The sequence below is a fragment of the Bos grunniens genome, chromosome 21, assembly GCF_055505025.1.
Source record: "Bos grunniens cultivar Pamir isolate PY7600 chromosome 21, Bosgru_T2T1.0, whole genome shotgun sequence".
In the NCBI taxonomy this organism is placed as follows: domain Eukaryota; kingdom Metazoa; phylum Chordata; class Mammalia; order Artiodactyla; family Bovidae; genus Bos; species Bos grunniens.
The window spans coordinates 18,082,666-18,098,872 of NC_141185.1; the positions used below are offsets into that span (position 1 = coordinate 18,082,666).

General features: G+C 39.0%; 1 long non-coding RNA gene across 22 annotated transcripts in view; it reads left to right on the forward strand.

Moving 5' to 3' along the window:
• The window catches only part of LOC147349191 (uncharacterized), a 284,621-nt gene that overhangs the window by 138,619 nt on the left and 129,795 nt on the right, over positions 1-16,207 (forward strand). For 3 of the 22 annotated variants that reach the window (XR_015149555.1, XR_015149536.1, XR_015149540.1), the window contains exon 5: positions 11,212-11,403. The exons of the other annotated variants lie outside the window; for them this stretch is intronic. This is a non-coding gene — a long non-coding RNA (uncharacterized LOC147349191). The remainder of the gene's footprint in view (positions 1-11,211; positions 11,404-16,207) is intronic. 22 annotated transcript variants of the gene reach the window in all.

Sequence of the window (16,207 nt, forward strand, 5' to 3'; positions counted from 1 at the left end):
CCCTCCTGTGCCTATTTATTCTTCATTTCCTTGGATTTCTGTGTTTCTAGTTTGTTCCTTCATTTATGTAGTATTTATCTGCCTTTTCATTATTCTATTGTAATTTATTGCGTTTGAGGTCTCCTTTTCCCAGGCTTCAAGGTAGAATTCCTTCTTCCTTTTGGTTTCTGCCCTCCTAAGGTTGATCCAGTGGCTTGTGTAAGCTTCATATATGGTGAGATTTGTGCTGAATTTTTGTTTGTTTGTTTTTCTTCTGATGGGCAAAGCTGAGTGAGGTGATAATCCTGTCTGCTGATGATTGGGTTTGTGTTTTGTTTTGTTTGTTGTTTAGATGAGGCATCCTGCACAGGGTGCTACTGGTGGTCGGGTGTTGCTGGGCCTGGTATTCAAGTAGTTTCCTTTGTGTGCGTTCTCACTTGATACTCCCTAGGGTTAGTTCTCTGGTCTAGGTTCTTGGAGTCAGTGCTCTCACTCTAAAGGCTCAGGGCTTGATCTCTGGTCAGGAATGATGATTCCACAAGTGGTTTGTTATGGCATTAAGTGAGATTTAAACAAATATACAAAAACGAGAAACCAAAGATGAACCCCAGACAAATGGCAGTTGCAAAAATCAGGAAAATAATAATTAAAATAATGGAATACACACACACACACACACACACATACATATATATACACACTCATGAGAAAAGTCAATACAGTCCAACAAAAATAAAGTAGAGTAGCTTGACCTGGCAAACAAAGGAAATCAAAAATTATATTTACCATTAAGAACAAAACTAAAGCACTAACTGAAAAACAAAACTAAAGCAAGATGCCAAATGGGTAATAAAGCAGTGAAAACGAACTAACAAATATGTTGAGAGGAAAGGGTAGAAAGAAAAGAAAGAAAGAATACATATGTAAAGTTAAACAGAGGTAGATGAAGATTTATATTCATTAAAGATTAACTTCAAGTGGAAAAGAGCAGTAGGAAAGGCAAACAAAGGAATAAATGTAGAAAAAATAATAATTGGTTTAAAAACTTAAAAATTAAAAAAGGAGAGAGAGAAAAAAAGGAAAACTCCACAGAACTGCAAAAGCCCAACATAGAGGCAGAGGTTTATAACAACAATAAAAAATGTGACTGAAACCTTCCCACCAGCTGTACAAGCTGCAGATTAAATCCACATGATCAACTAGGCAGACTCTGTGTCTATTGAATATATAAAAGGACATTGAGAGCTCCCACAATAGAAAACGCACTAGCTCTGATAGCTGTGGACACTGGAGGCAAGAAATCTGGTCCGACACAGGAGTAGGACCAGATTAGAATCTGAGCTGAATACACAAGAGGTCCACAGATCAGCGCAGTGTTGGAAGGCATCCTATATAGGTAAGGTGGATTGTGACTCCCAGCGAGGGAAAGGACTCTGATAGCGTGATTCAAGTAAAGCATTTGTTATTCTTAAAAAAAAAAAAAAAAGTGACTGAGGGAAAAAAAACAAAAACAAAAAAAGCTCAAAACCTTTACAACTGGAAGAAAGAAAAACAGTCCAAAAAAATCTACAGAACAAGTCAAAACATAAGAGTATTAAATGTTTTTCGTGAGTCACTGCTGTCAGAGTCCTTTGCCTCGCTGGGAGTCACAGTCCACCTCACCTCCCTAGGATGCCCTCAAACTCTATGCTGATCTCTGGACTTGTTGTGGGGGCAGCTCAGATTCTGATCTGGTCCTACTCCTTTGTGTTCTTGCCTCCAATGTCCACAGCTATCAGAACAAGTTCATTTTCTTTTGTGGGCGCTCTCAATGACATTTTATGTGTTCCATAGACACAGTCTGTCAAGTTGATCGTGTGGATTTAATCTGCAGCTTGTACAGCTGATGGGAAGGTTTTGGGTCTTCCTCCTTAGTCACACTGCCTCTGGGTTTCAATTGTGGTTTTATTTCCACCTTTGCATGTGGGTCATCCATTGGAGTTTGCTCCTGGGGCTGCCCTGGAGGACTTAGGTTTGCCCCTGTGAGGACCAGGTGTGGAGGTGGTGCAGCTGCTTGGGTCACAGGGGTTCTGGCAGCACTAGGTACTCAGGGGAGTTGGTGGCTAGGGCAGCAGGAAATATAATGCTCTAAAAGGGTATGGCAACCAGTATTGGCCAATGTGTGCCAGTATTCTTGCCTGGAGAACCCCCCTCCCTGACAGCGAAGCCTGACAGGCCACAGTCTACAGGGTTGCAAAGAGTTGGACACTACCGAAGTGACCCTGGGCACATAGACACAAGTCGTTTTTTGCCTGTGGCAGCTCTGCCCCAGTGAGTGTTGAGCGGGAAGGTGGTGCAGCTGCTTGGCTTGAGGGGACTCTGGCGGCACCTAGTGTACAAGGACATGGACTGCCTCTGCTGCAAGAGTTATGGCCCTATCACAGTCTCTTTTTGAACCTCTTATAGCTGGTGATCAAAAGTCCTCTTTGGCCAGTCTTTCTCTGTGGTTCCTCCTGTTCAGGCACTTAGAGGGCTCCTCTGCCTGGGGTCCTTCTCTGTTGTTTAGCACATCAGGCACATAGAGGGGCTCTCCTGGCTGGGGTTCTACTCTGTAAATCAGCACATCCTAGGCACTTTAAGGGGCACCCTTGGTGTGGTCTTACTCTGTAGTTCGGTGCATCAGTCACTTAAAGGAGCCCTGGGTGCGATCCTGCTCTGTAGTTCACTGTGGCAGGTGTTTGATGAGCCAGCCTCTCTATTCTTCAGCTGCTGATGTTGGAGTGTGGGGAGAGAGAGGCTATGGTGATGGCTCCACCCCTTATGCATGACTCAGCAGTATTGCCTTGCTTCCATGGCTGCCCGGCTTTCCTCCACAGACATTTCCCATTACAGTCTCCTCCCTCACATCCCCTTGATCCATCTCTCTGCAGTCAGTAGCAGCCCTCACCCTGGGATTGCTCCAGAATCCCTAAACTCCAGCTCCCAGCTGCTGTGCCTTCCCGGGGACCTGCATCCCTGTCTGGGGTATGTATGGCTGTGGCAAGGACTGTCTGATTCTCATTCCACTTAGGCTGCCGCAGATCAGCTATTTCATTCTCAGCCTTAAATGCTTCTCTTCTGACTTATACAATTGTTCCAGTGTGGGGATTGGACCCCTACTTCATTCCCCCCACCTGCTGAGGGCAGGTCTAGTCCTATTAACACTCCTGTTTTCCCCCCTAGTTCCTTTATCCTACTGAGTTTTGTGTGGTTCTAAATATTCTTTCCCACTGGTCAGGTACTCCTGTCTGCTCTCAGCTGGTGTTCTGCATGCACTTCTGTGTCTGATGTTGTATTCCTGATGTTTCCATGGAGAGAGATGTACTCCACATCCACCTACTCCTCTGCCATCTTGTTCTCCCAGCCCTCAGCCTTTTTTATTCTCCTGTTCTCACATCTGTATAGGACTACTGGGAAAAAAAACATAGTTTTGAGTATATGGACCTATTTGAAAGCTATTTGTTCTACAAATATTCTTGAAAAAAAAATAGTCCAGAATGTAGTACCTTTGCTCATAAGATGTTTACTTTGGAGATGAAGAGACTGACATTCAGAAAGATAAAACAATATACATACATTATCCCACAGCACTATTTGTTTTTTAATTCAGGTCTATGAATCTCAGATTTTCTGTGTAATGGCATATCGTCAAGCAGAAATACTTGCTTGCTCTTCATTAAATGACCTTGCTTTTAAGGCTGATTTTTCTTTTTTTTTTTTTAAATATCAGCATTTATTTAGTACAGATCTTGACTATAGCAATAAATTGCTATGGTCTTCTAACAAGTTTTGAAGATAGAAAATGTTTTCATCCTAATAGAAGAGCTTGTTAAAAAGACAAATTATTGAACAAGTCTAAGCCTCAGGTTCCGTAGATGTAATATGAGAATGTATTCTGCTTCCCACTATTTTTTAAATACTAAGAAAGAAATACATAAATGAAATATGTTGGGCATATTATACCGTCATGAAATAGCAGCTTCATTCTAAAGGAGATCAGTCCTGGGTGTTCTTTGGAAGGAATGATGCTAAAGCTGAAATTCCAGTACTTTGGCCACCTCATGCAAAGAGTTGACTCATTGGAAAAGACTCTGATGCTGGGAGGGATTGGGGACAGGAGGAGAAGGGGACGACGGAGGATGAGATGGCTGGATGGCATCACTGACTCGATGGACGTGAGTCTGAGTGAACTCCAGGAGTTGGTGTTGGACAGGGAGGCCTGGTGTGCTGCGATTCATGGGGTCACAAAGAGTCGGACATGACTGAGCGACTGAACTGGAACTGGATCACTTATATGGTTTCCCAGGTGGCTCAATCATAAGGAATCTGCCTGTCAAGCAGGAGATGCAAGTTCGATTCCTGAGTTGGGAAGATCCCCTACAGAAGGAAAGGCAACCCACTCCAGCATTCTTGCCTGGAAAATCCCATGGCCAGAGGAACTGACAGGCTACAGTCTATGGGGTTGCAAAAGAGCCAGACACTACTTAGTGACTAACAACAAAACATCACTTCCAAGTTTCCATAACCAAAAAATATTGATTCTAATATCTACATTTTAAAAGTGCTTGGAGCTCGGTAACTGAGAGCTTTATTATCCAGAACACCAAGTAAATTTAAAAGGATTTATTTAAGGCTAATAATTGTGTGTTAAAACAATTGTATTTGCATACTAGAATTTCTAACAAACCTGTGTGTTCTTGTGTTCAGTACTATCTGACTCTCTACGAACCTATGGACTGTAGCCTGTCATGTTCCTCTGCCCATGGAATTTTCCAGGCAAGAATACTGGAGTGGGTTCCCATTTCCTACTCCAGGGGCTCTTCCCAATCCAAGGATCAAACCCACATCTCTTGCATCTCCTGTATTGACAGGCAGATTCTTCACCTCTGTGCCACCTGGGAAGCCTAACCTTAAGTATGAATAACAGAAAAATTATATATATATATATATATAATGGACTCCACCAAATAATGTTATCTATTATTTTAACATAAGTACTTGTATTTTTAGAAAGTTACCAGGCACTTATTTAAGAAATTGTCAAATACATTTGCTACATCCTAGCCCCTTATTACATAGAAAAATGGTAAAATTGATTAATGTTGCCTTTATTCCCTTATCCATAATGTGCATTTTAAATCCTCGGTTGTAAAAATGCAATAAAATGTTTCCTCCCAAGTAATTTTTATAAGTGCTTCTATTCTTTTCAATTACTTTCATGGGCAAGTCATTAAGTATGTGTTTTAAAGTTGGCATAATATACAAAAATGAACAACAGGGCTCTCTGTGCTAGACAAGATATTTGTCTGTACTTTATTTTAAACAGATTATCATCCATACAGGTTTCATCTGCAGCAATATCTGAAATATTCCACATAAGTGCCAGTTAAGTATATTTGTTTCCTGAATCTAGCCAGCATATTAGATATTATATTTTTGGACCACATAAGTGAATACTTCTGCCAAGCATTTTCAATCAACTGTAACTTTGCAATTTTTCCTCTAGTGCCAGTTGAAAATGCATATGCTCTACCATCTCCATTAAATTCTCATCCATTAAAACATGAGATCTATGTGGAAGCCAAACATTTTATCATCATAATTTTAATTTGCATGAAATCATTTTATGCTTAAAGAACATTGCAGATTTCAAATTTTACATCTTGCCTTATAACATGGTTTTAGTAATTTTAATAGTCACGTAATCATTGGAACGACAGAAAAGTAGGGTGCCTATGAGAATTTTGAAATAGGAATGAAACAGAAATGTGATTGTATTGGATTTTTGCTTAGCTACAAATAATGACCTATATTTCAAAATATCTGACCACCCTAGAAATGATATGGAAGAAAAATAATTATAGACTGAAATTAATTACCAGAAACATTTTTAGCAACTGTTTTTCACATAGGATCCTTTCCTTCTTTATATATTATAAGAAATAATTGAATTAAGGCAGCTAGTGCACTATGCGTTTACTGTTATCTTTATATTTAATTAAATTTAATTTAAACTTAAAATCACCAACAGATTATATTAAGGCATAGGAAAGGTGGAATTTTTATTTTGGCTGTCAAATTATTCTAATTCAATTAAAAGTAATCAACAGATTTGTTGAACAGGTTAACACATTATATTTCATAAATATAGGGAATATGAAAGTATTCGGTTTATTCCAATTAACTAGAGAAGCTTAAAGAGGAAATACCTGTATATTGTGAAATTTTTGAAAGAAGTGAACAATTTTCTTCATCTTGTATAGTATGTGGTGTATAATATGATGCTTCATGTGTTGTAGAGATGATTGATTTATCATTGGATATTATAAATACAAATTCAAAATTAGAGCAATAATGCATTCAATTTATAAATATATTCTATAAAATAAACTGAATTTAAGTGATTTTTTTTGGCTGATGCAGTACCCCTGGGAAGCAATGTTCATTGTTTTTAGAAGATTATTAATATCCTGTTTAAAACATATTTTTAATTTTTGTTGAATTACGGTCTTAGGACAAACATTTAGAACTTTTTGACATTATGATGATTTACTAAAAAATGCCTTATTGAACTAGATAACATAATAATATGGACCTTTTGTGATCTGGATACAAAAAGGTATATTATGTCTAATAACAGTACATAGAGCCAAAATATGCTTTTTTCCCCCTTGCCAGATGGCAATACAAAAGGATAGGATATGAATCAAGGTTAAGTCTGGTTCCTCCTACAATTGTTCATTTCAGGTTTATTGTCAGTCATTGCCCACCTGAGGTTCTGATAGTTGTTATAATCTATCTTGAGCTAATTTTGTAATTAGCTAATAGAGTAAATTAGTATCAGTAAGTCAGAACCAGAAAATGGAGAGAAAGATAGGTTTTACGTGCTAATAAACAAGAATTTACTTGTGGAATAAGCAGGATGATAATCATACAATTAAACAATCAGTGTAGTTTATCTTGCTCACTTCTAAGTATTCTAGTACATGGGTCACTTTCTAAACTTAAGGGAGTGACTATTTTAAGGTGATCCAGAGCAACAACTGGGAAGTCCACCCCCTTAATCTGATTTGCTCCAAGTAACTTTACTCAGTGGAGAAATTTGATTAGCCCTGGACACTCAAGGCCTTTATAAGTTTCATTTTTTACCTTTTGGAGATAAAAGTAATATCTTTCAATATATGCAGGATCCTAAACTTATGAACCTTTACTATTGCCTTTTATTTTTTTTATTGGGATATAATTTACATATATTGGTTTCATGTGTACAATATAATGATTCAGTATTTTTACATATTGGAAAATGATAACCACAATAAGTTCGGTTAACATCCACTGGCATACATAGTTACATTTTTTCTGGTAATGAGAACTTTTAAGATCCATTCTCTTAGCAACTTTCAATATGCGGTACAATATTACTAACTATAGTCACCATGCTGTACATTACATCACTCTGATTTATTTTCTAACTGGATGTTTGTTGTAAGTTTTGATCCCCCTTCACCCATATTATAATATGAACCTTTTGTAATCTGAATCTGCAAGGATGTATCATGTCTTCTAGTAGTATATAGAGTCAAAATATGCTTTCAAATATGAGTTTATATGAAAAATTTAGATGATGAATATAATCATACAGTTAATTAATGTGCATTTTCCTATATGGCCAATCAAGCTATGTGTTTCATCTATTTAAACCTCAGTGCTATGGTCTGAATATTTGTATCTCACAAATGATATGTTGTAGTCTTAATTGCCAAGTGTCTCCCAAATTCATGTGAGTTCCATAGTTGCCCCAATGCACGTAGCATCTTAATTTCTGGACCAGGGATGTAACCCATGTCCCCTGCATTGGAAGGTGGATTCTTAACCACTAGACCACCAGAGAAGACTTCCCTGGTGGCTCAGATGGTAAAGTGTCTGTATATAATGCAGGAGACCCGGGTTTGATCCCTGGGTTGGGAAGATCCCCTGGAGAAGGAAATGGCAATCCATTCCAGGACTATTGCCTGGAAAATCCCATGGACAGAGGAGCCTGGTAGGCTACAGCCCATGGGGTCGCAAAGAGTCAGACACGACTGAGTGACTTCGCTTTTCCCAAATTCATTGTTGTAATCTTTACTCCCAAAGGGGATGGTATTAGTACTTGGAGGCCTTTGGGAGGTGTTTAAGTTATGAGTGTAAAATCTTGAATGGGTGGAATTGGTGCCTTATAAAAGAGACCCCATAGGACTTCCTAGTCCTTTCAATTGTGTACCATGAGAAGTCTCTGACCCCAAAGAGGGCTCTCATCTAATTGTGCAGACAGCTTGCTCTTGGACTTTCAACCTCCAGGACTATGAGCAATAAATTTCTGCTGTTCATAAGGTACCCAGTTTGAGGTGTTTTGTTACAGCAGCCAGAGTAGAATAAGAGGCTCAGGAAGATCAATCAGAAGTGCCTTACTCAGTACTCTACTCATGAAATTTTCCATACCAAGAACTAGGTATTATATATCTTATAATGTAAGTGGTACTATTACCATGTTAAGAATGAGAAAAATAGGGTGAACAGGAAGAGGTTATCATGAAGAATTAGTAACTAATAATGAGAGATTAGTGGGCTTGTCTGGTGACTCAGACAGTAAAGAATCTGCCTCCAACGCAGGAAAGCCAGGTTTACCGCTGAGTCGGGAAGATACCCTGGAGAATAGAACAGTAACCCACTCCAGTATTATTGCCTGGGAAATCCCATGGACAGAGGAGCCTGGTGGGCTACAGTCCATGGGGTCACAAATGAGAGGCTAACCACTAAGGTCTAAAGATAATTCAAAAGGATACGGGGAGAGCAGATACAGATACCAGCCACTACCTGTAGGGCTGAAGCATAGTATGCAAAGCAGAAACAAATGTGGAAGAGCTTCCTTAGCTCCCACTAAGGCTGAGATTCAGACCTGAGTGAAGAGGATGTTGGCATGGCCCAGTGGGGAGTGGAAAACTTCACTGAGGTGCTGTAGACAGGGGCTGGCTAGGGGGCCGAAAAACTCACTATTAACAAGCTACTTGCTGAGTTGCTGATAAGAGTCACAGGAAGTTGCACAAACACTCTGGCAAGCTGTCCTCTGGTTGCTGGTGGAATTTGCCAGGAAGCTGCCTGTGAGAATGTCACTGAAAAGCTCTGCTTGCATGCTAAGTCACTTGTGCCCAACTCTTTGCGGCACTATGGACTGTAGCCGGCCAGGCTCCTCTGTCCGTGGGATTCTCCAGGCAAGAATAGGGGAGTGGGTTTGCCATGCCCTCCTCCAGGGTCTCTTTCTGACCCAGAGATTGAACCTGTGTATTTTACGTCTCCTGTATTGGGAGGCAAGTTCTTCATGACTAGCGCCACCTTCAGTTCAGTTCAGCTCAGTCGCTCAGTTATGTCCGACTCTGCGACCCCATGAACGGTGGCACTCCAGGTCTCCCTGTCCATCACCAACTCCCAAGTCGACCCAAACTCATGTCCATTGAGTCGGGGATGCCATCCAACCATCTCATCCTCTGTCGTCCCCTTCTCCTCCTGCCCTCAATCTTTCCCAGCATCAGGGTCTTTTCAAATGAGTCAGCTTGTCACATCAGGTGGCCAAAGTATTGGAGTTTCAGCTTCAATGTCAGTCCTTCCAGTGAACACCGAGGACTAATCTCCTTTAGGATGGACGGGTTGGATCTCCTTGCAGTCCAAGGGACTCCCAAGAGTCTTCTCCAACACCACAGTTCAAAAGCATCAATTCTTCAGCGCTCAGCTTTATTTGTAGTCCAACTCTCACATCCATACATGACTACTGGAAAAACCATAGCCTTGACTAGACAGACCTTTGTTGACAAAGTATTGTCTCTGCTTTTTAATATGCTGTCTAGGTTGGTCATAACTTTCCTTCCAAGGAGTAAGCATCTTTTAATTTCATGGCTGCAATCACCATCTGCAGTGATTTTGGAGCCCCCCAAAATAAAGTCAGCCACTGTCTCCACTGTTTCCTCATCTATCTGCCATGAAGTGATGGGACCGGATGCCATGATCTTCATTTTCTGAATGTTGAGCTTTAAGCCAACTTTTTCACTCTCCTCTTTCACCTTCATCAAGAGGCTTTTTAGTTCCTCTTCCCTTTCTGCCATAAGGGTGGTGTCATCTGCATATCTGAGGTGATTGATATTTCTCCCAGCAATCTTGATTCCAACTTGTGCTTCCTTCAGCCCAGAGTTTCTCATGATATACTCTGCATATAAGTTAAGTAAGCAGGGTGATAATATACAGCTTTGAGGTACTCCTTTTCCTATTTGGAACCAGTCCATTGTTCCATGTCCAGTTCTAACTGTCCAGGAGCGACGGCTGCACAGCACAGGAGTGGCCAAGAGGAGTTACCCTACATAGGAGGTCAGACAGAGAAGGCAATGGCAACCCACTCCAGTAGTCTTGCCTGGAAAATCCCATGGACGGAGGAGCCTGGTGGGCTGCAGTCCATGGGGTTGCTAAGAGTCAGACATGACTGAGCAACTTCTCTTTCACTTTTCACTTTCATGCATTGGAGAAGGAAATGGCAACACACTCCAGTGTTCTGGCCTGGAGAATCCCAGGGACAGCAGAGCCTGATGGGCTGCCGTCTATGGGGTCGCACAGAGTCAGACAGGGCTGAAGCGACTTAGCAGCAGCAGCAGGAGCAAGGGATAATGTATAAGAAAAATCAGGATAAATAGTTGGACTAATTTTACTCAGCTTTTGAAAGCATATACATTATATCATCTTATTTACTTATTTCCACCTCCATGCCCTTTCAACTTAGTCCCACCCTTCCTCATTTCACCTGAGTCACCAGTTCCTTCAGTGATATCTCAGTAGAAATTTTTAAATTTTCAGTTGGTTTTGGTTGTTAAGTTCTCTTATTGTAGCTTTCAAAACTTAAGTAATTCAATATAAAGCATGCTTTATGTTAGATTCAAAGCTGTAATCTCCCTAATGTGGGATGATGTAAAACTTTATGTCACCTTTCTTGGTTACCGATTTATTTTTCTTGGTGAAAAATACTAAAAATAAGGGGAAGATATTCAATAAAATATATTTCTTTAAATGAGTATTTGAGTCTGTCAGTTAGCCATATTTTTTGTCGTTAACAGAAATTACAGAGCAATAGAAGAGATTAAGCTGCTGCCCTTTCCACTTTTCTTTTTGGTCATCATAACTCACCTGTCATGTCTTTAGTCTTACTGCAGATAAATACAGTCCACAGCAGACCTTGCTAACTCCAGCTCTAACACCTGCCTAAAACATTGGTTACCAGCGGACACTTGGTATTGTCAACTTAGTTTGACATCTAGGAAGAGGCCTAGTGGCATGTGACTAATATCCCTGAAGCTGAATCATACTCTGTCATTCCCCGCCAAGTATTGCCAGGTAAATGTACAATCTGTCCTTCAGAGCTCTAACCCTAGGAGGTCACGAGCCTGTTTCTTAGGGGTTTTGTTTTTGATTGCAACTACCATGTAGCGTGTGGGATCTTAATTGCCTGACCAGGGATCAAACCCATGCTCCCTGCAATTGAAGTGCAAAGTCTTATCCACTGGACTGCCGGCGAAGTTCCTGGGCCTGTTCTTACAGGCAAGGCTAAAGTCCATTTTCTGTACCTTTTGGGAAATGTACACTTAAAGGTTTTCCTTACCTATTCTTGTCCTGGCCGCAGCATTTCTCCTCAATCCTCCTGCTGCTTACCCTGATTCTGCATTAATTCTGTATCACACGTACAAGTCATTAAGGCCAATGGCCAAGCGGATATCCTGTTTGGGAGGTTAAGTAATTAGGCCTGCCTTACAAGCAGTTCTCCAATGACTAATGCATGCCAAGGTGGTGATGAAAGCCAGTCACTATCCCTTCCTTGAGAATAACTTCTTTTCGTGATCTGTCCTGCCTTTAAAGACCACCTTTGTCCCCATATCTCAACAGTTCTCCTAAATAGGGAAAGACGAGTGCAAGAGGATCACAGTGACAGGTCTCCTGAAATTATGCCTTTCTTAGGCTCTAGTCTCACATCTCACTGTTCTCTGGACTCAGCATGTAGGAGACTGATAGGCAGTTCTTCTCAGGTATTGGCTATACCAGTCAATTCTGTGACTGCTAGTCAGTTTCTCCAGCATGTCCCTTTAATTTCCTGTGTTACAAAAATGTAATGGATTCTGTCATTAGAATTCTAAAGACTTATAAAGAAAAATATTGCATCAGCTTCATGAGTCAGAACTAGACTGGGAGAAGGGCCTGAGAAAGAAATAAGAAACATCATACTTACCCTTTTTATTCTTGCACAATTTTTGTAGTTTTAAACATTTTAAAATTAATTAAATTTTAATTAGTTTTTAAAAGTATAGTTGTTCAGTATTCAAGTGTACAATACCATGATTCAGAATTTTTATAGATTATACTCCATTTAAAGTTTTTATAAAACATTGCTTATATTCCATGTGCTGTACAGTATATCCTTATAGCTTATTTTATACATAGTCATTTGTACCTCTTAGACCCCTACGCCTATATTGCCCCTCCCCCAGTCTCTCTCCCCACTGGTAATCACTAGTTTGTTCTCTACATCTATGAGTCTGTTTTGCCATAGTCCTTCCTTTGTTTTATTTTTATATGTTATGAGTGATAACATAGAGTATTCATCTTTCTGACTTGTTTCACTAAGCACCATGCCCTCTCGTTCCATCCACCTTGTTACATATGGCAGAATTTCGTTCATTTTCATGGCTGAGTTAAAATTCCACTGTAGTGTATATACCACATCTTCTCTATCCATTCATTGTTGATGGGAACTTATATCACTTATATATCTTGGCTATTGTAAATAATACTATGGAGAGCAGTATGGAGTGCCTTAAAAAACTAAAAATAGAGAAACCATATGACCCTACAATCCCACTCCTGGGCATATATCCAGAGGAAAACATGATCCAAAAGGAAACTTGCACCCCAGTGTTTATGGCAGCAGCGTTTACAATAGCCAGGACATGGAAGTAACCTAAATGTCCACTGACAGGAGAGGATAAAGAGGATATGGTACATATATACCATGGAATATTACTCAGTCATAAAAAAGAATGAAGTAATGCCATTTGCAGTAACATGGATGGACACAGAGAGTGTCATACTGAGTGAAGTCAGTCAGACAGAGAAGGAGAAATATCACATGATATCCCTAATATGTAGAATCTAAAAAGAAATGATATAAAGGAACTTGCTTACAAAATAGAAATAGACTCACAGACTTCAAGAACAAGTTTATGGTTGCCAGGGGGAAGGATGGAGGGAAAGGGTAGTTAGGGAGTTTAGGATGGACATGTACACACGTTATATTTAGAATGGATGGTTAACAAGGACCTACTGAATAGCACATGGAGCTCTGTTCAGTGTTATGTGGCAGCCTGGATGGGATGAAGGTTTGAAGGAAAATGGATACATGTATACGTGTGCCTGAATCCCTTCACTGTTCACCTGAAACTATGACAACATTGTTAACTGGCTACGCACGCATGCTCAGCCTCTCAGTTGTGTCCAGCTCTGCAAACCCATGGACTATAGCCTCTCAGGCTCCTCTGTCCCTCGAATTTTCCAGCCAAGAATACTGGAGTATGTTGTTATTTCCTTCTCCATAATCAGCAATATCCCAATACAAAATTAAAAGTTTTTTTTTTTTTAAGTAATGCTGTTATGAATAGCATGTTTAAATAATTTGAAACATTTTTCAACATATTGAGTATTAACAATTTTATATTTTAGTCTATACTTCCTTATTACTTGCTTGCTCTAAGTTTCTGTAGAACTAGCTCTAGTTTTATTTTTTTCTTGTTTTATTGTTTGTGATTTTTTTTAATTTTTATGTGTGGTGTAGATTGAGATATCATTGTAAATTATAGAGAGACTTAGGAAATATAAGAACTATTTTCTGGACCTGTGTTTTCAACCTTATACTATAATGTTGTGCAAAAAGTTTTAAAAATATTTATTTAATTTTTTTGTTTATAATTCTACTTTATATAAATTTTCTAATTTTATCCTCATAGGAGTGATAAGAAGGTTAGTATAACTGATATTATTTTCCTTAAAGGAAAATGAAGCTGAAGAAAGAAGCAATAGGTTTCTGTTTCCTAGTTAAAAATATGAGAGTATTGTTTTTCTCCACTTTTTCCAATGTAGTACTCTACACCACAAAGTATTTAAATGTTTACCAGCATGTAATCAATATATTTATCATGATAATCCATAATGGGCAATAAACTGGAGATCATCCACAAAGTGCAAATATCATAATAATTTTGACTAGAATTTCCAGAATGGATAAAAAGATGCAGACATTTAATTGAAATAAAATCACAGCTACTTTTCAGTTTTCAGTGAGTTTTAAATTGTGGAGCCAAGCTCCAAGGATCTAGGAACCACAAATGCTGGGATAGCAATTTCAGTAATATGTTTCTCTCCTTGAAGGTTGATATTAATTTGGTTATCTTCTCTGAAATAATTCACATGGAGATGAGGAACAGAAAATAAGCCTCATTTTGCTCTTTAGGTCACGGGAATTTTCTCAAGTCAGAATAATCAAGCTAGAGGCAAGATATTAAATCAGGAAAATGGAATATTAAGTTAGGAAAATGGCATAATATTCCAACTACAGCATAATGGTGGTAATTGTATTTCTCAAAATCTTATCTTTATAGAGATTTTCTTAAACATGTGAATGGTTTGTAATAGCTCCTATCAGGACTTACTGAAAAAATGATTCTCTACCGTCTTTTCTTTCTGAACATATCAGCTACTCTACTCTAGTATACAAAATGTGAATCCTCTGTTTTTGACCTTTTGACCCCCAAGTTCTGGAAGGATGGATGCTGTTATTTCTCCATCTGATGAGGTATTAAGCATAAGGGAAAGATTTTGATCTTGCCTTGTTTCTCACCAAGGATTTACTGGGTTAAGTTGGTGTCGGCTGTAAAGTTCACCTTTGTCCAGCGCAAGCTGAAGAGTCAAGTGATTCTCATCTGAGACCAATTAGTTTGTAAAAAATATAAATGGAAAGGGCATTCCTTGTACAAGTGAGTACAGAAAGAAAAATTACCTGAGACACTGGAAAACATTTTATTTTTCACTTTGCAGAAATTGACAAAAGAATCTCCCAAATAATATTATCAATGAATTCCATAGGTAGATGAACAAAACACCAGTGAAACACTGTCAGAATAATAGGATAAAGAAATTCTCAATATAGAGTTATCACATCTTGGTGAAAGAAATATGTTCTGAATCACTGCTATTCAAAATGTGATTCATGAATCAGCAGCGCTGGTGTCACTTAGGAGAATGGTATAAATGCAAATTATGCCCCACTCCAAACTTAGAATCAGTATCTTCATTTTATGAATGCAGATTCACAGGAGATTCCTGGACTAAATCTCCTGTATCCTAGGATTCATAATCTGATAGACAATATAGTGGAAATTCTAACATAGCACAATTAATTAGCAGCAGATTTTTACAGTAATTGTGAAATTAATATATTTTTGAGTTTCCTTTTGAAAGCCAAAGGTGTGTAACATCATTTTCTAACCCATGTCCCAATAATCAAATTTCTAACTTTTTTTGTAGTGACTTCATGTAATACACATGCACAGAAGATTATATTCAGTTTATGATACATAATTCAAAAGTAATAATAAATATGACATTTTACAGTATATATGATTGATATACTGATTCTACTAACATGAAAAAAACCTGAAAAAATGCGGTGGTTTTTAATTCATTTTCAGTTTATTTTGTACATGGTGTGAGAACATGTTTTAAATTCATTCTTTTACACGGAGCTGTCCAGTGTTCCCAGTACTGCATATCAAACAGTATCTTTTTTCCTCGGTATATTCTTGGCACTTTTGCCATTGATCAGATTAAACCATTTGGCATGAAGCAGATCGGTTCATGGATGTTTGGGAAAAGACCACATATCCTGCAAGGAAATTCATTTCAGTTCAGTCACTCAGTCGTGTACAACTCTTTGCGACCCCATGACCGCAGCATGCCAGGCCTCCCTGTCCATCACCAACTGCCGGAGTTTACCCAAACCCATAACCATTGAGTTGGTGATGACATCCAACCATCTCATTCTCTGTCGTCCCCTTCTCCTCCTGCCCTTAATCTTTCCCAGCATCAGGGACTTTTC